The 26,881-nt window shown below is 37.9% G+C and overlaps 1 long non-coding RNA gene across 1 annotated transcript; it reads right to left on the bottom strand.

Moving 5' to 3' along the window:
- Positions 1-2,527: 2,527 nt before the first annotated feature.
- Positions 2,528-9,752, bottom strand: LOC134535446 (uncharacterized). The gene is made up of 2 exons (XR_010075618.1): positions 7,813-9,752; positions 2,528-5,571 (listed from the first exon to the last, which is right to left on the bottom strand). It is a non-coding gene; the product is annotated as an uncharacterized LOC134535446 (long non-coding RNA).
- Positions 9,753-26,881: the final 17,129 nt, after the last annotated feature.

Below are 26,881 nucleotides of genomic sequence, written 5' to 3'. Positions count from 1 at the left end.
AAAAAATAGAAATTTGCAAAAATAATTTTTACTATACATAACCATACAAGCTTAGTTACAAAAGCTGACGTTAATAATGGCAGCATCTTATCCCCATTTGCGATACTAACAATAACCTTTAAAAAATCGTAAAAATATAAATACTGATAACAACAAGTATAAAAATATATAAGGGCGTGAGGCGTGGCCACTATAAAATATCAAAATATACTGACTGCCCTAATACCAAAAATCAAACAAGACAATCAATATAAATATATAAAAAATTCTACAATAATAAAACTGAAGTACAAAAAATTTATTTAAATAAAGTTCTTAAACTCTCAATCAACGGTTTAGTCTTTCTTCAGATGTTCGTTGCTAAAGACTTGCCAAAAAAACAAAGTTAATATCCTAGGCGTGCGCTGGCTTCCTGACCTTCCTCACCAACTCCAGAGTCTAATGCCACGCCGGGCCATAGGTACGAATTCACAAAGGCGTGAACGATGACCAAAAAAAAATTATCTTATTTTTTTTTAAGGGAAATGTAGCAAAAACTCTTCACGTAACATAACTATGTTACCACCGAAGTTTTTATCATATACTTCAAACAAAGTCTTACTTCTTTATTAACTTGCCAATGATTTCATAAAAACGTAGAATGGCCGCACCAACCAACATCAGGCTGCGCATGTAGTCCAATACCGATCGCATACTTTTAATAATACTGCACAAGCTGATATATTAGCTAAATGCAACTTTAAGTATGCCAATTCCGAAGACAAAGTCTCAAAAACAAATTGCAAAATGTTCGTTTCTTCCAAACTTATACTTTTATTACAACTACAGGCAAACGGGCGACCTTATTAAAAAATCCCACACTGGAACAACGTGTGAAACAAATGGGCCTCTTCACCAAACAGGCTAATAAAAGTTCCGTCCAAATAAAATTTAGTATGGGAAAATACACAGTTCACTAGGTTTGCCAAAAACCAGTGCAGCACCACGAGGGTAAAAATCAAAATCGCGGCCTCTCTTTACCTTGATTTCTTCTGTACCACAGGGCAATCCATTTGCCCTGTCACCCATCGTGGAGCCTCCATCCCAATACTCTTCGTCGCCCGTTGCCGTCCGGCATACCAGTCCGCGCCGTCACATGGCTCTGTCCTCGACGGTCGCTCGGCACAAACACCGCTCGCCCCAGCTGATTTTTTTCTTCCCGGCAAGCCGAATGTCTGACGTCATCAGCCAACCGCCGGGCGCTCACCAAGTGGTATTTACGTGAAACACAATCGATATTCTTAAACTCATAATCGATAGCTACCAAACGGCGTATAACTAATTAACAGAAACAAATATAATTAAAAAAATTTACAGATAAATTAACATTAATTAAAAAAGGCGTAAAAATACGTGAAATAAAAAACCATATAAAACTAGAGACCAGCAACAAAAATAAATTACAAGTAAAAATGTGGCCCTGCCGGCCACAACCTCCGCCTTGAACAAAAAAAAAATTTAAACAGCAAAGAAAATTTTAAAAATAACCACAACTACAAATTATAAAAAAAAAAACATACCAGAGTAAGTTCCAAATAAAATAAAAATAAAAATATTTAGCCATATTCACCCTAAAAGGGTCATCCACATTCATTTTAGGAACTCCGCCTTACAAACATTTTCAAATGACTAACATGGGCCTTTTTTACCTTATTATTTCTTTCAACTTCTTCCAACAAGACAGTAACCGGCCCTAAAATCTTTACAATCTTATACGGTCCATCATACTTATTCTCTAACTTAGAGCTCTGATACCCTACTTTGTCACTCAAAACAAATTGCCTGCATAGCACTTCATCACCAATTTTAAATACATTATCCACTCGCCCCTTATTATAAAACTTACTCATTTTCTTTCTAACCTTTTGCAGATTTTCGGCTGCTTCTTCCCACATTTTTTCCAACAAACGGGGGCTTCGGGTTTCCAAAAGGGCTGGACGCAAACCCCAACAATTTAGTAAAGGATGGGGTACATTTCTTCCCAAAAAAATTTCCGATGGTGTGAATTTAGTACCACTGTGTATGGTCATGTTAAAAGCTAAATTTAATACGTGGATAACACTGTCCCACTTCCGTTGGTTACGTTGATGAAAAATCGTGAGGGCCACTTTGACATTTTTATTCACCCTTTCAACCAAATTAGGGTTGGGATAATAGGGGCTGGTAGTAATATGTTTTATACCCCAATCTAAACACATCACTTCAAAACACTTACTCTTAAAATATGTAGCATTATCTGATACTACTTGCTCCGGGCTACCAAACAAACCCCACACTTTAGTTTCTAAAGCCTTAATAATATTGTCACGATCCACCTTCAGAGGGGGGGGCGAGAATCGTAGCTCTTTACATAGAAACAACTCGCTTGGCATCAACTAGTCTTAACTTCATAAAATACTTTACTGTACCTAGGATCATAGGTTCGTCATCCCGTACAGGATGTCTGGTGAGAGCTGAACTAAGGAGATTTTGCAAAATAACATAATACTTAATTAAAATTATTTTATTCTTAAAGTCAAATACTCAACATCATTTTAAAGAACATTTAAATAGCGGGATTACAATTTAAAACAATAATCTCTTTACTTCCTTAACGATTGAACGACCTTACAAGAGAGAGAATGAGAGAACTTCACTAAACACTTCCCTAGTCCTTCCGAATACCTCAAATCATAATTAATACTTAAAATTAAAACAAAGATAAGTCCATACTCACATTTTCCGAAAAGCCTTTCTTGATCGATTACTTTAAAAAAATAACGTAGGGGCCTCTCCTGCCCTTGAAATCCCGAACGAACATTACATTTTAAAAACTATGACGCGTGACCCCTGACGAGGGCCATAGCCTCCGCCCGAAAGCTTGACGACTACATTATGACCTAACTTAAATTAAACGACTCGTGGCCTCTGGCGTCGACCATAGCTTCCGCCCGAAAGCTTGAATTCCTACATCACGAACGAACTAACAACTCGTGACCACAGGTGAGACGCATAGCCTCCGCCTGAGTGAGCCCCGAGTCACCAATCACTTGCGCTTAAATTCGCGCGCCCTGCCGCGCCTACCATAACAAAAGCTCGTTATTGAAGTCAAATTTACTAAACAACTAACTAGAACATCTGGGAAGACTACCCCCCCTCTACCCCAATGTGCAGGCCACACCGCGCGGCTTGTTACGACAGCGCGCCCCAGTAACTGCGGCCCGTGGCTGCGCCAGCGTGCGGCCAAACAAACAAACAAAATTCTGCAAGCCCGCAGCGCGCCGCGCCGGCCCCGTGCCCCAATTACATGGTCACGCCACTTGCGCTGACGAGTGAACAGAGCAGCCAGCCCAGAGTCCCGTCAGTAAAGTCCCTAAATTTGATTTCAACAACCCTGCAAAATTTCAACCCGCGACATAACCCTCCCCTCACAGAGCTCGAGCCCCATCGAGCTACCTCAAAATTACAAATTGTCTTTTTCCATTAAACCATAACTATAAATTCCTCATTTCACAAAAATAATAATTTTCTTAGTTCCTTGCTGTCTGAACATACATCTAGATTCTGCATAAGATTTATTTTAAAACAACAAGTATTCATAAAATTAAATGTAAAACTTTTATCTGGTTTGTTCTCACAGGAACCTTCAGAGGCTCGAGTTCTCAATTCTAAAAAAATTGTTCTGTTAGTGAAGCTCTCTTTACAAATTAAATTACTGTTCTTAGTTTCTCAGTATTCGTTAAACAATGTGCAAATTCTTGATAATTATTATTATTTTTTTTTTTTCGGTTTCCGTTTATTACCATACTTCTTTCGTTCTTCAAAAAAAATTAAGTGTCCTTACAGTGTTTCAATTAATTAAACTCTTATCTCGTGAAGGTTGGTGCAACTCCTCGAAGTCAGTGTTGTCGAGAAGAGTAGCTCCCTGGGCTGGCCATCAGCAAACACCACTCAACTCCAACAGCTACTGGACTGGCTTCCAGGGCAGCTCACAACTTCTCCCCACATCTGCTTCGGAGTTGTGCCATCCTCATCACGAACAGATTACAATTCTGAAACATCATCAACAGGCATTACCATCACGCCTGACAAATACAAAACTAACTACTAAACTGCAATCGATGGGCAAGGATGCAAACACACAAAAAAATAAAATTAATTAATTCAACTGCTAACATAAAGTATCCCACCCTTAGCATAATCTAATCAGGCAAATAATTTGATAGGAAAAACTTAAGGAAGGGAAACATGACCTCCAATAATTTTCCCTAACTCTTGAGTCTTGATCTTCTCTATACAGCAAATAGTCCCCACGAAGTAACTGGGTTGAAGGTCAGTTCACATGACCCACCCATAACCTCTTCTACTCTTCTTTTCTTCTGGGGGCAACCACAATGCCCACCAATCTCTCTCCATGGTGCCGAACCAGCTATCCCATGAGAGTAAACAACGTAGTCAATAGGAGCGCAGAGGGGAAACACCAATCTCTGGCTTGTCGAGTCATAAAACTGCTTTATCTTCTTCTTCTTCTTCTTCTGAGTAAAACATCTGATTAATCTTGCTACTATTCTTCCCAACAATAAAAAAAAAGTTCATCAGGTATCTTCATAAAAAAACATTCTAACTAATAATAAGTCTTCTTTTTCTTCTTTTTTTTTTCTGTTAGATGTAATAGAAGGCCATGTTAGGGAGGTTATAGGGAAAAAGAGTGGCCAATTCCCACCCCATCACCCACCTAGATCATGACTAATTAACTTTTAAATTTTCTATTTCAAACAAATAAAAAAAAACATTTTTTTATTCAAACTTTTAAATTATAATTACTTTTACTTCATAACCTCAAAAGCTAATCAATAATTCTAAATGAAATTGTGATTTACTGCATCCTTGTTCCATCCGATCTGTTTGTTTATAACCTTTCTTGTAAAGTATAAAATTTTCAAACATTACTAATTAAAAAAAAAATTAAATTCTGGTGTCCTTTGAGTTACAATTAACTTTACTATTTCTTAGCTTGAAATAATTTAAGTTTTCAGAACTATTTCATTGTCTAATTCACAACACTTAAAAATCAACTCAAAACAACAAATCATCAAAATCAATAAGATCATCTGACCTACCTATCAGTACTGTGAACTTGAACTGTTCGTACACATTTATAATAAGCTATTGTATTTAAATTCCAACCTAAATAAGGTTTAAAAAAAACTACTAATCCCTCTGTACATTAAGAAAATTAACTTTAAAAATTAAACTTAAGGTATTAGTTCTTTTTGACAGCTACCACAACTCACTAGTTCCATCACATTACTATAACCTAAAAAGTTCTGTAAATAATGTTTATAACAAAAAAAAAACTCCAGTTACTGTCTTCCATAAAAAAAAATAAAACTTTACATGACCTTATTAATCTCCACTTGTAAGTCCATGGCTGCCAGCTTTCTCTTCTCTTGAATCTTCAGTCTTGGCTCTTGTTTCAGTGATCTTGTATCTTGTCTCTCGAACTCTTGTCATCTTGTAAACTGGACTGCTGCTCAGCTCATCTTAAGGAATCTGTAACAGTTTCAAAAATACATGTTAATTTAAATTACATAATTCCTGTTCTTTGGTCCTAAAAAAAAAATTGTATTATTAGTACACATTACCCTGAAACAACATTATTATTCATTGTTTATTACTTAAAAAAAATGCTTTACCATAAAATCCTTTTTTGTTCTTTTCATTAGGCCTATTTATTTTCCTTCTTCTTAATTAAATTCTGCTTCAAATGTTAATCCTAACTTAAGACCTACCATCTATTTATTATTCATTACCTACATTATTTATGTTACCCTAAACTTCCCATAAGTTTCTAATACTTCCTATCAAAGACATTCTCTCTAAAAAAAAATTTACTTGTGACTCTTAACTTAACAAACTTAAAAAAAAACTTTTACACTAGACTTAACTTATTATTCATTCTTAGTTACTAAATTTCTATATGTAAACTTTAGTACTTACAAACAAAAACTGCCTTTTTCTCTCTACCTCTTAATCTCTTTCAATTATTACAATAATAATGTTACCTTGCATCTTTAAACTTTCTTCTTTTCAATTAAATTAGACATCTCATAACAATAAAAATTCTGCCTATACTCTTCTTATGGGTGTACAAACCAACAACAAAATTTCAAATTCTCAAGTTTCCTTATATTTAAATTATGCAATACAAATAACCTCTGTGGTGCCTGTACCCTTTAGGCCTACCACCTTCTCCTCTCACAGCATAACTCTTATTCCTCGGGGTCTGTATTCACTGTTCCAAATCAAATATCTCAAAAAAAATTAAAAACAAATTTATTATTTTAAGAAAACAAAAATTTACATTGAATTTACTATGGAGCCTGGAAATCTTAATGTCTCACAGCAGCTAACATGACTAAATCCCATGGAACCCCAGGTTTACATAACCTGTGCCCAAAAATTTAAGCATACCAGGCTTTCTCTGCACTGGTTTTACAGCATCACACACTATTTAGGGCCCCTGATCTGCCATCAGTCCCAAGGAGTTTTCCCACAACCCCTCTCTACACAAGCGCCTACCGCATTCCTCTCAATTGGCTATCGGTTTTACGGCATTCTTTTGGGATCCGACCATCAAGTTAGGGCTAATCGAACACTAAACCTCCATACTTCCAAACTAATGTAAATCAATTAAATTTTCTCTGTAATTTCTTAAAATCCAAATAAAAATTATTCAAACATGCCCAAGAAACTTTCAAAAAAAAAATTCATAATCTTATCTTCAAACCCTTAAAATAAAAATAAATAGATTACTCTGTTTTCTCCTTAATAACTGTAAACTGTCAACAAATATTATGTCGTAAATTTAACTATGCTTACTGACTCTAAATCATAAAATCTCATTCGTCCTAATTAATAAACAACCAATTTCCTTGAAATCTCACTGTATCTCTCATACTCAAACTCCACTGGCTGAATATCTCAATAAATTCAAAAACAATTATCTAAACTCTTAAAGAAACTCCTCCCCAATTATTCAAATTACTTCACCTTATTTTATTTCATTACTTAAAACACCTTACTCAAAAAAAATTAATTAATTATCTAGCTATCTTCCATTATTATTTATTTACCGAACAAAACTTTCTCCTAAATTAATTTAGTAACATTCAATTTCACATTAGGCAAGTACACTAACTCTCTACAGCAATGTTTCTCATTTCCCTCCTTCCTAACTGAATCCAATCTTACTTAACCTCCAGGGAATTTACCTCACAAAATAACCAAAAATTTCACTGTAGTGCCTATCTGCTATAGGCCCACTACACAGGGGGCTCTAACCCCACCAACAAACTTCATTGAAATGGTACCCTATCCCATACAGGATAGCCACTTCGGTACTACCATGGGGAACTCCTGCCCCAAACTACTCACAACTCTCAGGATTCTCCTGACCCTTAATTCCGTAGTCAGCCCATCTCCTATGGTCTGCGCTACAATTCCCTTTCTTCCCAGGGACACAACGCCTCACCTTAGGGTCCCTCGCCCTAATGAAAACATTAATTTTGTCTCTCTGTTCTTTTGGAGTAAATTCCCTCTACACACAAAATCTAGCCTTCCCAGTTTTCTCAATGCTTATCGATTTTATAGTGTACCTCCTTAATAATGTTTACAAATCCCAAAAAAATATTTTTAAAACCGAGGTAGAATTTAACTAACAAAAACATAAACAACTTACAACGAAACACTTCTAGCCTATACATCATACACTTCTTAAATTAAATTACTTACATACTGAAAGTTCCTCTTCTCCTAAAACACACTTAAATTTAAATGTATTTAACCAATAGTCTATTTTCTTATCGCTAAGTTACCGTACAGCTGATCAAAACAAGGTCACGGCCTGTCCACGTCTCCGTATGAGCCCGTGACGTCACCGAATTCCATCAGGTGCGCCAACCCTCGCTTGCGGTTCCTCCGTTCTCCGCTAGGTCTCAGCACCTCCCCGTCACGTGTTCATTCTGCCACGTCCACTGACGTGTCGTTCTGAAACAACTCTCAACATTTTTCTAATTAAAACAAAACATCACTATAAATTCTATAACTCTCTTTTACATAAACTCTCGTTTTCTCTTTAATTCCTTTCTAACGTTTATCCTTCCCTCGACTGATTTAATTCGTACGTCTCGTCTCCTACGCGCACGAAAACAAAACAAACTTCTCTTGAAAATAATTCCTATTTACGACAAAAAACTTTATTTTAAATTATAATTCTCTTAACCTACAATCTTAAAATGAACTTCAATTAAATTAAACCACTTGCATTATCTCTAATAAGCATTTAACTTATAACGTATTCTCCTCACGTAATAATCCCCGATATAAATCTACAATAAATTCAACGACTTAAAACAACTTATCACTATAAACTTTATCCTTACAAGTATCCTCAAATAAACATCTGTTACGTCAAAAAAAAAATCTCAAAGACTTCCTCCACTATAGACTAAAATTCCGTAATCCTCTCCTCAAGTAAACTCTTAATAACCTGCTATCAGAAGCTGAAACTAACTTAATAATAAACATAAAAATCTACCTCTCTCTCTCTCCAGAAATAGAACCTACCCGGCGCCTCCACCATTTCTGTCACGATCCACCTTCAGAGGGGGGGGCGAGAATCGTAGCTCTTTACATAGAAACAACTCGCTTGGCATCAACTAGTCTTAACTTCATAAAATACTTTACTGTACCTAGGATCATAGGTTCGTCATCCCGTACAGGATGTCTGGTGAGAGCTGAACTAAGGAGATTTTGCAAAATAACATAATACTTAATTAAAATTATTTTATTCTTAAAGTCAAATACTCAACATCATTTTAAAGAACATTTAAATAGCGGGATTACAATTTAAAACAATAATCTCTTTACTTCCTTAACGATTGAACGACCTTACAAGAGAGAGAATGAGAGAACTTCACTAAACACTTCCCTAGTCCTTCCGAATACCTCAAATCATAATTAATACTTAAAATTAAAACAAAGATAAGTCCATACTCACATTTTCCGAAAAGCCTTTCTTGATCGATTACTTTAAAAAAATAACGTAGGGGCCTCTCCTGCCCTTGAAATCCCGAACGAACATTACATTTTAAAAACTATGACGCGTGACCCCTGACGAGGGCCATAGCCTCCGCCCGAAAGCTTGACGACTACATTATGACCTAACTTAAATTAAACGACTCGTGGCCTCTGGCGTCGACCATAGCTTCCGCCCGAAAGCTTGAATTCCTACATCACGAACGAACTAACAACTCGTGACCACAGGTGAGACGCATAGCCTCCGCCTGAGTGAGCCCCGAGTCACCAATCACTTGCGCTTAAATTCGCGCGCCCTGCCGCGCCTACCATAACAAAAGCTCGTTATTGAAGTCAAATTTACTAAACAACTAACTAGAACATCTGGGAAGACTACCCCCCCTCTACCCCAATGTGCAGGCCACACCGCGCGGCTTGTTACGACAGCGCGCCCCAGTAACTGCGGCCCGTGGCTGCGCCAGCGTGCGGCCAAACAAACAAACAAAATTCTGCAAGCCCGCAGCGCGCCGCGCCGGCCCCGTGCCCCAATTACATGGTCACGCCACTTGCGCTGACGAGTGAACAGAGCAGCCAGCCCAGAGTCCCGTCAGTAAAGTCCCTAAATTTGATTTCAACAACCCTGCAAAATTTCAACCCGCGACAATATTCTCGCTTTTCATATTACGCAAAGGCAAAAAAAAACAAAATTTAGAAAAACCATCTACCGCTATAAGTAAGCAATTATTCCCCCCTAATGATCTAGGTAGGGGCCCAAAAATGTCCAAATAAACCCTTTCCCAAGGTCTAGTCAGAGCTTCAACAGAGTATTTACCTATCTTACTATGTCTAGATTGCTTAGCGCGCTGGCAATCTTCACAGCTTAAAACATGATCTTTTACGTCTTTTTTCAAACCTGGCCAAAAAAATTCTTTAGAGATTTTATCTATAGTTTTTTCGATTCCGCCATGCGCGCCTATATTAGAATCATGGTAATACCGCATTATCATTTTCCTTACCCCCTTAGGAACAAAAACTTTATGTTCTCCATCTTTCATCCAACACAAAAGCCCGTCTTTCATTCCTAAGTCTATAGTAGTATCCTGTCCCAAACGCGTTATTAAATCTTTAGTCTCAGGATCCTCTTTTTGTATTTCGCGCAAATCAATAAATCCTTGAGGGAATTCCCTCAGGATGTTACATTCTTCCTTGTCTTCAGTTCTCATTTCGTCTTTACACTGAAACTCATGTTCATCAAACATGCGCGATAAGGCATCGGCCACTACATTATCCTGTCCTTTCATATGTTTGAGGTCAAAACGAAAACGCGTCAACCGCATGATCCACCGCCCTATTTTCCCTAGTTGCCGCGGGTGGGAAAAAAGCCATGTCAAAGACTGGTTGTCAGTCCATAATACAAATTTCTCATGTTCAAGAAAACTCTCAAATCTCTCCAACGCAAATATGCACGCTAATGCTTCCTTCTCATATACACTGTATTTTAACTCGTGCTTATTTAGGGATTTACTAGCATACATAACCGGTTTTAAACCTCCCTCACGTTCTTGCAACAAAACCGCCCCCAGACCTACTCCCGAAGCGTCCACTTGCACAATAAATTTTTGCTCAAAATCCGGAAGTATTAAAATGGGGGGTTGAGCTATGGCTTTCTTTAAATTCCTAAAGGCCTGTTCTTCCTCTTCCCCCCATACAAACTTAACATCTTTCCTTTTCAAATTATTTAAAGGCGCGCATAGGTTAGCGTAATTCGGTATAAAACGGGAAAAATAACCAAGCATTCCTAAAAAGCGCATCACTCCCTTAACATTACGGGGGGCCGGGAAATTAACTATGGGGTTTATCTTATCTTGGTCCATGACCAATTCACCTTCTCGGATTATGTATCCTAAAAATTTTATCTCGCTACGGGCCCAAACTATTTTTTCCGGATTTACGGTAAAGCCGGCTCCCTTTAGTTTCTCAAGTACTTTTCTTATATGTTCTATATGTTCTTCAAAACTATTTGAAAAAACACAAATATCATCCAAGAAACTTATTACAAATTTATACTGATATTCTTGTAATATGTGCCCTAAAATTCGTGACAAACATTGGGCCCCAAAATTCACCCCAAAAGGCACTCTAGTCCATTCAAAGTGCCCCCAAGGAGTGACAAACCCGGTAAATTTCTGACTACTTGCTTCTAATTCACATTGATGAAACGCCGAGTTCAAATCAAGCACCGTAAAAAACTTGGCTTTTCCCAAATATTGCAAAACAATTTCAACTTTAGGCATGGGAAACGGATCTAGTTTTACCCTGTCATTAAGGAGGCGATAGTCAAGGACCAAACGATATTTGCCCTTATTTTTCTTATCTACTAAAAAGGCAGGTGAGGCAAAATTGGATTTAGAAGGGACTATTACCTTATTATCAAGTAAATCATTAATAATTTCTCGAAAGGCTTTCATTTTAGGCGGGGCACATTGATACGGCACACATTTAATAGGGGTTTCATCTACCAGCACGATCTTGTATGGCATTAGCGTACATTTGCCAATTTTAGTAGTGATAACATCCTTATATTCCTCGCTTAATTGCTGTATCTGCAATTTTTCCTTCTCACCCAACCTTTGCTCTAACCCTTCGATACCACCACAAACCACCTTTCTTTTTTTTTTATTCTCCCACAATTTTATCTTAATTTTATCATTAAAATCGAACCTCATTACTTTCTCGCCGCACACTATTATAGCCTTACTATCATTTAAAAAATCCATTCCCAAAACTACTTCATGGATCAAATCGGGCATTACCCAGAATTCACGTGTCCAAGATAAATGTTCCAATTTAAAATGTAAAAATACTTTTACCTTTACCTGAACCTTTTGCCCGTCCGCCATGGCCACATTAATGCCTTGACTACTTACGATCTTAGTTTTCAAAAATTTATGATCGCGCACCAAATTACTCAAAAATTTCTGCTGGATGAAACTACAACTAGCCCCCGTATCAAGTAAAGCTTCTATCTCACGATCATACAACCAAACTTTGACACATAAACCTCTTTTTGCCTGAATGACCGCCAAACTATGCTTATTGTTAAATCGATATTTCTTAACTTCCTTACGGAAATTACATTTCCCGCTATTATGACCATCTTTATTACAAAAACCACAAACTAATTTTTTCTTGCGATTACATTTTTTTATCAAATGGTCCATGCTGCCACACCTAAAACATGTCTTGTGTCTTTCCTGCTCCGGTTTCTTTTTAAAGCAAAATTTTTCTAAATGACCATATTTGCCACAAAAACCACAAACAAATTTATTAACCTCCGAAACCGAGCAATCCTTAGCAAAATGCCCTACCTTATTACACTTAAAACAAGTCTTATCAATTTTTTCATTACCCGGCGTTTTAAAACAAACCGGTTTAAAATTGATTTTGCCTTTACACTTATCGAATTCACATTTAGCGTAAAAAATATTATCTACCTGGATAGCCCAAGTGTTGAGTTCCTCCACACTATTAGGTCTGCCAATAAATGCGCATTCGTGTCTGATGGCAGGATTTAGATTTTCCAAAATAATAGCTACAAAACGGTGATCATCTAACTGCAGACCAAATACATTAACGTGATTTCTAATATCCTGTATAAATTCTAAGGTGCTTTCATTTTCCCGTTGAAAACGGAAAATCAATTCCTTAATTAGATCGTCCTTCACCCTCTGAGGGCACAAATATTCCCACAAATTCTCTTTCACTACCGACCATCCAACAGACTTATTTATACCTGACGTAATCACGTCTCTAGCGATCCCGCTACATTTAGTCGAAATACACCTTAACAATTCTTGCTCATTTTGTAAACAACAATTAGTTTTCAAACTATCTACTCCCAAGCAAAACTTTATTAAATCTCTTGGCCCACCGGAACATAAAGATGGCAACCTATCCAGTTCTTTGAAAAGTAATTTACTTTGCATAGCAGTATTCAATGAATTTACTTGGCTGATCTCCGAATTCTCCACATTTTCCTCAACAGGTTTTTTCCTCCCTTCTTTAATGTGGGTACTTAATTTCCTGCGTAAGGTATCAATGTCATCCTCCAGACCACTCTCTACTCCCGCTGCTTGCAAATTAGCGTAAACCTGTTCTTTGGGAAGTTTATAAATCCAAGAAACTGCCATTATTAAAAAAATCAAAAAAGTCAGCAAAATCGCAAAAGTCCAAAGTCTCTGCCAAGCAGAGTGGCGCAGGTTGTAACCCTTCTTCCTACTTAATTGGAAGAGGGGTTGCGTCCCCGACTCACTCTGGGCGCGAAGGGAAAAAATAAATATTAAAACCAGGCATAAAAAGCTAAACAATATAAATTCCCCACACCACTGCCCAGGGGTCAGGCCAAAAAATTCAAAGGATATAATAGCAGAGTAACCATTAAACAAACAAGAGGCAAGACTTTGGACGTATGTTATTAAAAAATAGAAATTTGCAAAAATAATTTTTACTATACATAACCATACAAGCTTAGTTACAAAAGCTGACGTTAATAATGGCAGCATCTTATCCCCATTTGCGATACTAACAATAACCTTTAAAAAATCGTAAAAATATAAATACTGATAACAACAAGTATAAAAATATATAAGGGCGTGAGGCGTGGCCACTATAAAATATCAAAATATACTGACTGCCCTAATACCAAAAATCAAACAAGACAATCAATATAAATATATAAAAAATTCTACAATAATAAAACTGAAGTACAAAAAATTTATTTAAATAAAGTTCTTAAACTCTCAATCAACGGTTTAGTCTTTCTTCAGATGTTCGTTGCTAAAGACTTGCCAAAAAAACAAAGTTAATATCCTAGGCGTGCGCTGGCTTCCTGACCTTCCTCACCAACTCCAGAGTCTAATGCCACGCCGGGCCATAGGTACGAATTCACAAAGGCGTGAACGATGACCAAAAAAAAATTATCTTATTTTTTTTTTAAGGGAAATGTAGCAAAAACTCTTCACGTAACATAACTATGTTACCACCGAAGTTTTTATCATATACTTCAAACAAAGTCTTACTTCTTTATTAACTTGCCAATGATTTCATAAAAACGTAGAATGGCCGCACCAACCAACATCAGGCTGCGCATGTAGTCCAATACCGATCGCATACTTTTAATAATACTGCACAAGCTGATATATTAGCTAAATGCAACTTTAAGTATGCCAATTCCGAAGACAAAGTCTCAAAAACAAATTGCAAAATGTTCGTTTCTTCCAAACTTATACTTTTATTACAACTACAGGCAAACGGGCGACCTTATTAAAAAATCCCACACTGGAACAACGTGTGAAACAAATGGGCCTCTTCACCAAACAGGCTAATAAAAGTTCCGTCCAAATAAAATTTAGTATGGGAAAATACACAGTTCACTAGGTTTGCCAAAAACCAGTGCAGCACCACGAGGGTAAAAATCAAAATCGCGGCCTCTCTTTACCTTGATTTCTTCTGTACCACAGGGCAATCCATTTGCCCTGTCACCCATCGTGGAGCCTCCATCCCAATACTCTTCGTCGCCCGTTGCCGTCCGGCATACCAGTCCGCGCCGTCACATGGCTCTGTCCTCGACGGTCGCTCGGCACAAACACCGCTCGCCCCAGCTGATTTTTTTCTTCCCGGCAAGCCGAATGTCTGACGTCATCAGCCAACCGCCGGGCGCTCACCAAGTGGTATTTACGTGAAACACAATCGATATTCTTAAACTCATAATCGATAGCTACCAAACGGCGTATAACTAATTAACAGAAACAAATATAATTAAAAAAATTTACAGATAAATTAACATTAATTAAAAAAGGCGTAAAAATACGTGAAATAAAAAACCATATAAAACTAGAGACCAGCAACAAAAATAAATTACAAGTAAAAATGTGGCCCTGCCGGCCACAAGAACTTGCCAGCAATGTTGTAAGATCTAACCTCAGTAACAAGCAAATTCATGTGTTCTCACGCTACAAATACTCTCATAATACGAAACTCGGGTACGATATTTTATGTAGAATTCTTTCAAATAATGCCGAGCGTGATAAATATTGGCAATTTGTGTTTTCAATCACATTTCTGGACACGAATCACTTGTAGTTTCCGCACCCACCGCTAGAATTCGCTCCTGGAGAAGCTACGTCGTCTATTGAACCATTTTATTAGCAGACCAAATTTTAAATTATATAATGAAACTGCTCCGATAAAAAACCTTGAAAAAATTCTCAACTCCGGTTTTGGACCTGCTTTTGACGAATAATTTTATTTAAATACTGACAATGTTAAAATTGTTAACATTCATTAAAACAATTATAATATTAAGTTTCCCTTTGTCTTTGTGAACTTTGGTTTGCGCCATCCGCCACAGATGGCAGGGCGGTGGTTCTTACACAATTCCGTACCATGTGACTTCGTTTCTTTCATAATATTACTCCTACAAAATGCTGAATACCGAGAGCTCAGATATTACACATCAAAAATGAGATTTTGGCTGCGCCGACAATCTAACTCAAACTGCGTTATGGGGACACATAGGGAAGTGTGACCTGACTTCTCAACCACCTTGACTCTTACATTGAAAAAGAAAGGGGGGGAGAGATTGTGAAGAAGTTGACATACAAATTTTCTCTGAAATGAATATACAACCCATAAAAAAATGTCCCAGTTATAAAATGTAATATTAACGACAGTAAGCGTTGTAGAATGTTGATACAAGGTCACAATTAAAGAATAACTCACAGTTTTAGATAAGCGCATGAGCGAATACTGCTTTGTTGTTTCCTCGCTTGCAGCGCGAAAGAATGACTCTTTCCCCAATTAGTAGAGGATGAAACTGTAAATTTTATTTGACAGCAGGATGGAGCCTCTCCCCATTGGAATCTCTTTGTACGAGAGTGGTTGAACGTCGAAGTCCTTGACCGTTGGATTGGTCGTAATGGTCGAGACGACAGAGCTCTTTTTCGCTGGCCTCCACGTTCGCCTGATAAGTATAACGTCGTCCGATTTTTTTTTCCTTTGGGGCTTTATAGAAGATCGTGTCTGCGTTCCGCCGCTACCTAATGATTTGCCAGAGTTGATACTTCCGAAGTGGGATTGTCTGTTCGTCGCTCAAAGAACGGGCCTGAAATTGAGCAGGGGTTGAATGTACACTGTTAGAAATAACAGTTTTCTTACGTACTTTTCAACGTAGAATACACCTGAAATAAACTAAGAGTTCTTGGTAATTTCAAATTTACTGGATAATTATCCGTTGGAATCTACGCCGTACTTCAACTTCCGAATTCTGTTTTTTTTTTTGTATAAACATGGTAAACGCACACGTGGAAGAAATAATTGTGTTTTTGCATGAGTCTTAACCAGTTTTTGTTTGTTTGTTTCTTAATGTTAAGATTATTCTGGTGGTTCATCTTCAAATAAAGTTAACTTTGCATCCGTAAGTTAATGAAGATAATGACAATTTTAAGAAGATACCGCGATGATTTGTAGCCAGCGTTCTTCTTAATTTTAAATGGGGAAAGGGTTAGAACCCACCACCCACCCACCCTTATTTTTCCCTCCCTCCAGCGAGAAACACCAACGGCTTTCGGGGACTCCCGCCAAGTCGGCACTCGCCTGCGAAAAACTGTTCGATTCGAAATCGGGTGGGTTTCGAACTCGCATCACCGAGCTTAACCGTCGCGGTCCCGCTGGTAGTCAGTACTCGGTTCTAACGTTGCGTTTCACGTCACATATATTCATGTATTTTCTGAATAAAAAACAAAACAAGTTGTTATTGTTTCACGCCTGAAACATTCGCGGTAGGAATCAACCGATGAAAAATTAATTTCCCTGAAGTGTGCCGTTCAAACTTGTTTCTATTCATACTTTTTTATTCTAGGATTGTTACGAAGTTTGAATTGAAGAAGCAATCAACCAATAAATTTAGTGTTTGACGAAGTTAACTGTCCCCCCCCCCCCTCCCCCGTGAATCAAGCATATGCATGTACTAGAAATACATTCATGCCAGCGTTAATATTGTCGTGTAGTAGAAGGGTAGACGTCAAAGTGATAGGGCTTTTAATATATGTATACATTTATATAAATCAACGAGAATTAACTGTAGTAAAGCAAACACACGGCGTGACACATTCGCGGAAACGATATTATTTAACTTTTATTATCTAATGTTGTTCATTGACGATTTGGTAATGATTCAAATTCGTATTTACCTATGAAGAATTTTTGCTGACGTCTGAGGTTTATTCTGAAGTTTCAATTTTGTCATTTTTTTTTTGTTCTCATTTGAATTCTTCTGTGTTCGTCAGTGCTATCGTCGTTGTGTTGTCCATAGTTCTTATTTATCTTCATCTCTGTGTTTATATGTTTGCTGCGTTGTCCAGGTTTGTTGTCTGCCAGCATTTAATCTGTCTCGTAGTTGTTAACCCACTGTGTTCGTCTGTGTGGTTGTATTATTTTTACCATGTCTAAGTTCCTTTAGCTGAATTCTTGTGCTGTATGATATTTATATGTTGAACTTTTTTGTCTGTGCTGTCGTCGATGTGTCCAATAGTAAAACTTGCTATGCCAATTTAGCGCTTCCCGAAATACGACAGTCTGGGTACAAGACCCGTCTGCCCCCCTATGGTTACGTCCCTGCCAACTTCATAAGACCAACTTTACTGGAAGATGCTGGAAGCGAAAGTCTGACAGTGCGACAGGGGCCGCTAACAGACTCCCCTCCGACCGGGGGAATGGACTTGGTCTGTTGTTGCCGTACGCGACTGGAGCCCGGGAATGCATTTAGCCTTCGGCGGGGAACTACACAAGAAATATGTGACACTTTATCATCGCACCCAGCCGTTTTCCACACGACCTAATACTATAATGCTTCCTTGCGGTTTTTTATGCGCCTGTTTTCGTTCCGCGCGTCCGTTGGACAACTCGGAGAAGGGATATGATTAAAAACACGACTTAAACCAATTATTCTGTCACGTACCATTTCTTCCTTTCCGCGTTCCCATTTTCCTTTTTTTATTTTTCTTCTTCTTCTTCTTGGAGACTTCATGATTGCCTGAACAAATTCCCCTCCGTTTTCTCAGACGTTTTGTTTTGTTTCTGGCAATGACTGGGGAGAAAGACGACATCGTATTTATTTATTACCTTTAATTTCAATGCGGGGACCTCCGAAATATAGTAATTTAAGAAAACCGCACACCTTCAAGTAATGTAATAAACTTTCTCAGGGTGTCAGAAGATTGTTACTCTAAATTGTATCTGAGTCTGACTCTATGTAGCTCATCCCTTTACAATTAAATACAATTGCCTATTATTGTATTGCGACGTTCGTAAGTGAACTGATGAGAAAGCATGTTTTAAAAATCAAATGTTTAAAAATAATAATGTCTTTAATTTTTTGAGCTCAGTGCAATATCCAATGTTTGGAACGTAAAATTGAGACATTAATATGTATGATGTTTACCAGAGTTAATCAGTCTTGATAATTATCTTTCAGATGTTCAGATGTTTTCCGCTTGTTAATTACGTATTCTGGTACAAACAAGGGCAACGATAGTGCTTAACTTACGTCTTATGTTTTCATATGATTGGTCACAGGAATTATTAAATTTTTAAAAATATATCAATTACCTGGCTAAGAACTAGTACTAGAGAAATTACAAGTTGCCACATTTCATTAGTATGCGTAGGATAAATAAAAAACTTTATGAGAGATTTTGTAAGACCAAATATCTCAAAATTGCTAGCTATGAAAATAATGAAATTCTCTCAAAAGGACCTTTAGAAAATAGAGCCCCATGTCTCAACAAAATGTGTCTATGTCGATGTTGTTCATTCCGTTTAAATATTTAGTTACTTAAAATATGAATTATTTTGGATGTTTAGTATTGGTCTTTCCAACTTAATTTTAGTTAGCAGTTGTTATGTGTATGTTTGACAGATAACGAATAGAAATATTATTAGCTCAGGCATTAGAAAATATTTTTTATTTGCGTTTTTTGTTGCCTTTAAAGCAAATAAAATATTTTGTTAATGTCAAAATTCCCTTATGCCAAATCAGCCCAAGGAATTTTTGAGAGCAGAAAAAAAGAACGAATATTCCAGATAAACGCTATAAAATTTTTTCACTAGGAAATTTCAAAAATATATATATACCTATATATATATTGTGTGTTACTTTTAAAGATTAATTTTTTTATTGCAAATCATCGTTATTCTGTTTCCAATTTAATAGATTATTTCAGTTATGAATGTTCAATTTTGATTTTGTGTGTGTTGGTAGGTGTGAAGCACATGCACTGGGTTATGGTAGTAATTCTGTGCCCAATTTGCTAATGAATATGTAGAGTGAGCGTACACGAGTAAGTACCGTTTTAAAATGTAGCCGTTGCAGCGCTGAGGTTGGCACTCCGCGCATGCGGGCTCTGTACCTACTTCTGTTGGGAAAGTCACAGACGCCATTACAGAAACATTCGAGCGCTTCTTTGCATTTAAAATGCCTCCACCGATTGAGGATCCCAAAGAATGCGATACGCATTGTGATTCGTTTCCTTTGTGCCGAAAGGTGTGAAAGCTACTGAAATTCATCGTCAGACCTGCGAAGTGTTATGGAGAAAAATAAAAATTGTGACCGATGGAATGGCACGGAAATGGGTTGGATCATTTAAGATGGCCCCACGATGAATAATGAGGTGGGCTACCTTCCGTCGTTACTGAAGATCTGCTGGGTTTTCAGCGCCATGACAGAGATGATGAGGACAAAAAGGCCGTGCTGCAGTGGTTGTTAAATCAGGCGGCGGACTTCTGTAAGGACGGGATTCAGAAGCTGGTTGTACGATACTGTAAGTGCCTTAATATTAATTGAAATTATGTGGAAAAATTTATTAAGGTACAGGCTCATTTAAAAACTAAAATTGTTAAGAAAAGTCTGCTTTTTTAATTTAAAAAAAATACGCCTCGTAGAATGCATTACCGATTGGGCCATTGGTTTTATGTCAAAAGATTTTTTTTACTCTTACATTAGATACCGCTTTCAGACTTGCAAATGATGCTGTCTTGTTATTCTCTCGTGAGTTCGGGGCTTACGAGGCAAAGGGCCTAACTGAAAGCCATTGCAACCATGGTGGTGTAATTATTAAACCAGTCCTCTTTCAACCGTCATGGTGATGACGTCAACAGCAAGCTTATTCGGGCTCTCGCTCAGATGGTCCACCGAACCACGGGTATTCTGGGTGTTTTGCGGGGTCTCAGAACGACGCGGGAGACCAATGTACGGCTACAGCAGTACTGGTCCAGGGACTTTGGGACTCAGTCAACTGCCTGGTTAGCCGAGTCCCAACTGCCTGTACGGCGTGATCCGTTACCGACACCCAGGGGTGTATGAGTGTTAGTGAGGCGGGATGATAAGCACGACGCTCGCTGGTGCTTCTAGCGCGGTATCGCCTTTAAGCACAAGGCTCTGATCTGGCGCGAAGTCTTCTCGTCGTCACAGAATAACTGTGAAATTTGAGCGGTGACCGTAACGTTATATGGCGGAGAAATGAAGATAAAGGTGTAATGCAAGTCCCTTAAGTACTTTCAATGATCTGTAGGCCTACTGGTTGTTTTACGCCAAAAAAGTACTCTGAAAACATTCGTTTTAGCCATTTTAACTATTCTAAAAATACGGTTTAAAAACTTAATCCTAAATCAAAAGTAGTTTTCGTCGGGCCACAGCGAACTCTTAAATGCTTTTCATAAGCAGACCCCACTCGGATATCTTGAGTAGTTTTGAAATCGCGTTGTTTTTCCTGAAGCTCTGCGCACCGTATGTGTGTCCGGGTAGGCGGGCCCTTAACAAATAAGTCTCCCCGGATTTTATAATTGCTTGTTCAACATCTATCCCAGTGTACCAAACAAAAAGGACACAGAAACCCCGGAGGGAGAATGCTAGGAGGGGTCAAAGAGAGACACTTTATTCTTTCTTTCTCTTTCTCGCGGAGATGTGTTACAGCACAGGAAATGAAACGTTGCGATATAGGGCCACAAACTAAAAAAAAAAAAAAGTTTCTCTGCCTAAAAATATACACGTTTTTAATACTTTTTATTTTAATTCGAGGGTCATCCAGAAAACTAAGACCTTTTAACTATACAAAATAAAATAAAATATATTTATTGGGGGAAAAAATTATTCTGTTACACACCGGAAGTTTCCTTCACTTCTCTACTTAATCACCTCCTACATTTAAACATTTGTCGTGTAACGTTTACCGACCTGAAACTCTTCCAGCTCATAGAAAGGACGGTAATCGCTAGTATCAAGGTCCGGACTATAGGGTGGATGATCAAAACTTTCCCATCAGAGTTTATCCAGCAATTCTTGAGTTGCAGCAGCAGAGCGTGCGAGGGCCGGTATTGTCGTGAAGAAGCGCAATTCCTCCAGAATGCATTGCAATGCGCGAGCGGTATTTTGCTTCAATGCAGTGACCACTTGGCTTAATGGACTGGCGACAGAAGAGTGTGACATGGGAATTCTGAAGCTCGTGGACAGATACGGCAAATATTTGATTGTAGGAGGTGATAATGTAGAAACGTGAAGGAAAGTTTCGGTACTTATATAACATAATTATTTTCCATGAAATATTGTGGATTTCATTTTGTATAACTAAACGGTCTTTATTTTCTGTATAACTTTCATTATATATATATATATATATATATATATATATATATATATATATATAAAGCATCATTACACATTTTATAGGAATTTCGTAACTGACTCTATCGGACACGAAATTATATGTCTATAAATCAAACGATTACTGAGACAGTGAAATTGCTATAACTGCGCCCTTGAAACTTTGCGGTATAACCCGCGACGTAACATACATATAATTTTTTTCCTAGGAACTAGCCATAGGACGACTCTGGCGAACGCTTTAAGGAATGCTGCCCGCTCTGACAGCTGGTGATGGATTTCTTTCCAAAAGCCTTCGCTCGCAACGTGATAAATTTCTTTTTGGTAGCCACCAAGTCCGGGGCAAACTTGTAATTTTCGGCCTCTAGAAGAGGAGTGGGGGAGGGGGGTGTAGTCTGCGGTTTCGTCCCGAAACTTACCGTTTTCAAAGAGTGAGTTGTGGGAGGGGGGGATAAGGGAGGGGGGTTGCGTTTCCACGCAGGGCGTTTTCACGGGAAGCCACTAATTTGCCGAGGGTAAGGGGGGAGGGAGGTGCAGCGATACCCGGGTGTAGGGTTGGGATCCTCCGTCGCTTCGTGCGACCCCCATTGTTACTCTTGATTCCTCTTCGCCGCATCGTCATATATCACGGCCACCTTTGTTTTCGTCGGCAGAAATGAGTGACCATTATCGGGAGGGCATTTTGGTCGTGGGGTAGGGGAGGAGGGATGAGAAAAAAAACTCGTTCTCGTTTAGCTCCCGGGCGCGCGTGTTCCAAGGTCTTGTCCTGGTGACACGCCCAGACGGCGGTCGCCTTCGGAAACCGCTGGTGCATTAGCGGCCTAAGCCCCCTCCTCTCAACAGACACAGCATCGCTCGTGCGAACAAAATATAAGCACCCACTAGCAGTGATCTTCTTACATTTCCATGTCTTGTAAAACTGGAATCCAGAAGAAATATTTTTTTATTGATTGACATGAACAACAGGTTCTTCTTGTTTAAGTTCATCACTTCTTGATCTTTTCAAGTTGTCCGGAAATACGTTGAGTATAATCACTTTAGGGCTCTTTTTGTCAGAGATGATTAAAAATTGTAATAGTAAAAATAAATTTAAATTAGTTAAAATTGTTTTTTTTTTTTTTTTTTTTTTTTTAACTCGTATTATGACATTGACAGCTGGTATATAAATCGGGACCAGGCAGAGAGCAGATAAGCTACCTTCGATAACTATCGTTGGATTTATTTGGATATTTTGTGCTTTTAATGTCAATCTCGATGAAGGTGTGTCATCCTCAGCATACCAGTGTACCATACTAAATGGCAGTGGCGCCTACAACCACAGAGATCGTGATGGAATGTGTACCATCTTTAACGGGGATCTTGATGGCAGCGATGCTGAGGCCCGCGGAGATCCCTGCTGTAGCTGCACCAGCGTCATCCACACGATAGTTCACAATTGGTATTATTCCTATCTGTATGAGTAAAGCTAAAGGATTTACGCTTTGGTAAATCAAAATCAAGCTCAAATAAGGCGCGTAAGTGCCTAGCAGTTATGCAACCCACGTTGCCGTTAGGGATGCTTACTATATAGTGTACCACAAACGGCCAAGAACAAAGCGTCAAGGTAAGGGATAGGAACTACCATCTTATTTTCAACATTTTTAGCTAAAACAACTGTTTTTGTCGTTTAATATTGAAAATTTTCCTTTGTTTGTGCAGAGAGCACACAACAAAAGAATTTCTGAGACTGTAAAACAGTGTCAATTGACAGTGTTATCACTGTTGTAGTCATTTCCAAAAGCTAATTAAGAGTAAATCGCTGATGACTTCACGGGAGAAATGATTTGTAGCAGCCAATCACCATTACCTAAGCCCACCATTTCTCATTCGTAATTGCAAAGTCATTATGACCTCAGAAATTTTAAATAAGCAACAACAAAACAATTAAACACGCATAGCCTACATTTACACACCGTAACACATCAGAATGACAGTTTTCACGATAGGTTTGCTTTATAAGTAATGAAATCACACCTTAACAGAACTTATTCTGTAATCATTCGTTCTTATTTATTAGAGATGTTCAAACTAAAGTTCATCAATACCCTTACAATACTCACAACCTCAGAACTATTGACATCATGAGGTTGTTTTCTGACACTTTAACAGATTGCCCCAAAACGTATCATGGAGTCCATTTTGAAAAATTTCTAAAGCTGCTTTAAACATATTCTTGAAAGCATTCTTTTTTGAAAAAAAAAAAAAAAACTTTTAAGTAGGTTTCTTAACTGCTAGGTTTTTACCAGTCTCACTTTACTATGTGTACCTCCTTTACTAATCGAGCTAGGAGAATTCATCATTAAACTAATCTTTCTGCCTTTTAATGACGAGTCACATCCTTAGGTATGTTACACAAGTCATACATCCTTAACAGTACATTTGCACAAATTTTAACATTTAAAGTCAACTTTAAAAAATTTATGTACACATATAAAATATAAATTTTAACTTAGTCATAGCCATACGTCTCAAGTTTTAGTTGAAAACACTCAAGTTGTTGTCTTAGAGTGTTACTGACTGAAAGAAAGCTCTATTTAAGGCTTTGAAAGCACTCGTTCAACCTTGAACCAACTATAGAAAAACGCGATAGTATTATCAGTTCTTAAATTAATATTTGGAAAATATTCGTGCAAGTTTTTTGCACCAAATTTTAACTCAAAAGAGGGCTTGCATTTTTTTTCTTAGTAAAGTTTCGATTGCTTATCGCACGATAAAAGTGACAATTTTGAACTTTGCCACCAGTATAAGCTAACCCTGAGGTCATAGAAAGCACGTTATCAACGTTTAAATTTTGGTTTTTAAATTAAAAAAGCTTAAAGTTTCTGGAATCGGTTATATTAAGTTCAAGTGTGACTCATAGCTTACGACACGCTAAATTTAGAACAGTTTTCCAAAGTCAAAGTAAAACAATTAAGAGCCAAGCGCTACAGAGCTTACGTCGCTAGAAACTTCATGTATAATTAAGGCATTAACGTAACACAAACATTGCAAAACAAGATGTTTCTTAATTAGGATAGAAGCGTCGTTCATCTATTTCAAATATACAACCATATGTTTGAATAACCATCGGGTACTAGTTAATATTGGGTTTCCCTAAAAGTAAATAAAACTGTATTTTTTTTAAAATTATAACAATAAAAACGTTCTTCGACTAAAGGTTTTGGAATGCAGATATTTATTTACACGCATGTAATTTTTCTGGTAGAATTATAGTTCGTTATCCGTCATGCCCTGTGCAGTGTTAAAGTAAGCCTTCTTCCAGCTCGACCGAGAAAGCTTCTGTTATTCAGTTAGCGCCAGCAGAAGGGTGGCTGTTACCAGCAGTCTCACCCCCACCCCCCTCTTCAACCCTCCCGCCCCAGACGTAATTAAAAATCTTGTAATAACTATGATGCTGCTCCGCCCCCCTGTTGCTGCAGCGAAAGGGTTGTAAGTGCTGCATTTTTACCCTTCTTACTCGGCGAGGGACCTGAATTTTGGGGCTTGTTGAGGGTGGGGGGGGGGGGGGTGGAGGGAGAATGGCTGTGAAACTCAAGAAAGTGAGTTCAGTAATAAAGTAATTCAGGCGCCGGCTCTGACGGCGTCAAGGGGCCCGCAGTAACACGCGGGTAAAAATGAGGGCGTGCGAGTGAGGGGGTTAAGAGGAGGAGGGAGAATATACGTTAAGCAGAAAAGAGAATGAGCGGGGGATGGCTGGAGGGGGAAACTACGGCTGCCAAGGAAGGCTTAAAGGCACCCGCGGGAACTCTTTAACCCGGAGTCGCGTTTACATCAAGTTTAAAAATTAAAAGTTAACACTACACAAGCAGAATGGAAAAAGACAGGCAAACCAGCTCCACCCCTCCCCTTCCAACCCTTACCGAGGCCGCTACTCGCGCGCTCTTAAAGGGTGGGAAATTTAACAGTTCCCGAGAACAACGGGAACTCTCCCGTGTGGATGAAGTTCGTTTCGGATGTGTCGTTCGCGTCAGTGTCGTACCAGGGGAAATTTTCGGAAGCGGTGATTGGGGAGTATTAAACTCGCTGTCAGATTTTTTTATTGGATATTTCCGATACTTTTTTTATTATTATTTGGCTTGTTTCAGCGTGTAGAGGGAAGTTACAAGATGAAAACATAAACGAGTCGAATCTTGAAATTCTACTTGAAACCAGTGAAATATGATTCAAGTTCCAATGACGTTAATCCGGATTATGGGGAGGGGCTGGGGGTTAAGGCACCCGGGAAACCTGAAACTAAAAAAGTGATTTGTCATTTACTTAGGCTTAAAAAATTGTAAGTATGATACGGAAATTATGTGCTCAATTCAAACCCCTCTCCCCGGAAATCCTTCTGATTTTCACCACTGTACTATATATATATATATATATATATATATATATATATATATATATATATAAAACTAATATGATTTCAACGTATGAGCAGTCTAGTTAGTGATTGAATTTTAGTGACTATATTTATAATTTCACACAGTCAGTCAAGTCTGAGTTCTGACTTTAGCTAAAATATACACAACCAGTACATTTCTCATTGGCAATATGTATGTGTACGAATAATCGCACGGTGATTTTTTTCTTTAATGATCACATCATATAAGAAAAAAAAAGATATCATTAATAGTGAAATATTTGTCGATAGTGATAAAATTAATATACTATATTATGTATGTGTTACATAGTAGTACATATTTCTAGAAGTGGGTGTTGGTAGAAACGGGATCTCACATTATATTAGTTGCACTTAGTTGTGAAAAAACATATGTGGTTTTATTGTTATATCTCTTGCTCCCGTTATCGTAGCGAGTTATATATATATATATAAGTTTATTAAGTCTAATCATAAACTTTTTAACCATAATAAATTTCACCCAAATCAGTCCAGTAGGTTTTTTTTTTTTGCATAATGCTGGAACAAACAAACAAAACAGACGAACAGTTTCATAATAGTATGGAAGATGATATATGTAGAGCTGACGAGGTTGTGATGACTTGAACTGTATGCTGATCTTGCTCCCAGCTCTGAAAAGAAAG

The sequence above is a fragment of the Bacillus rossius genome, chromosome 1 (genome assembly GCF_032445375.1).
Source record: "Bacillus rossius redtenbacheri isolate Brsri chromosome 1, Brsri_v3, whole genome shotgun sequence".
In the NCBI taxonomy this organism is placed as follows: domain Eukaryota; kingdom Metazoa; phylum Arthropoda; class Insecta; order Phasmatodea; family Bacillidae; genus Bacillus; species Bacillus rossius.
This window is presented reverse-complemented; position numbering and strand designations above follow the sequence as displayed.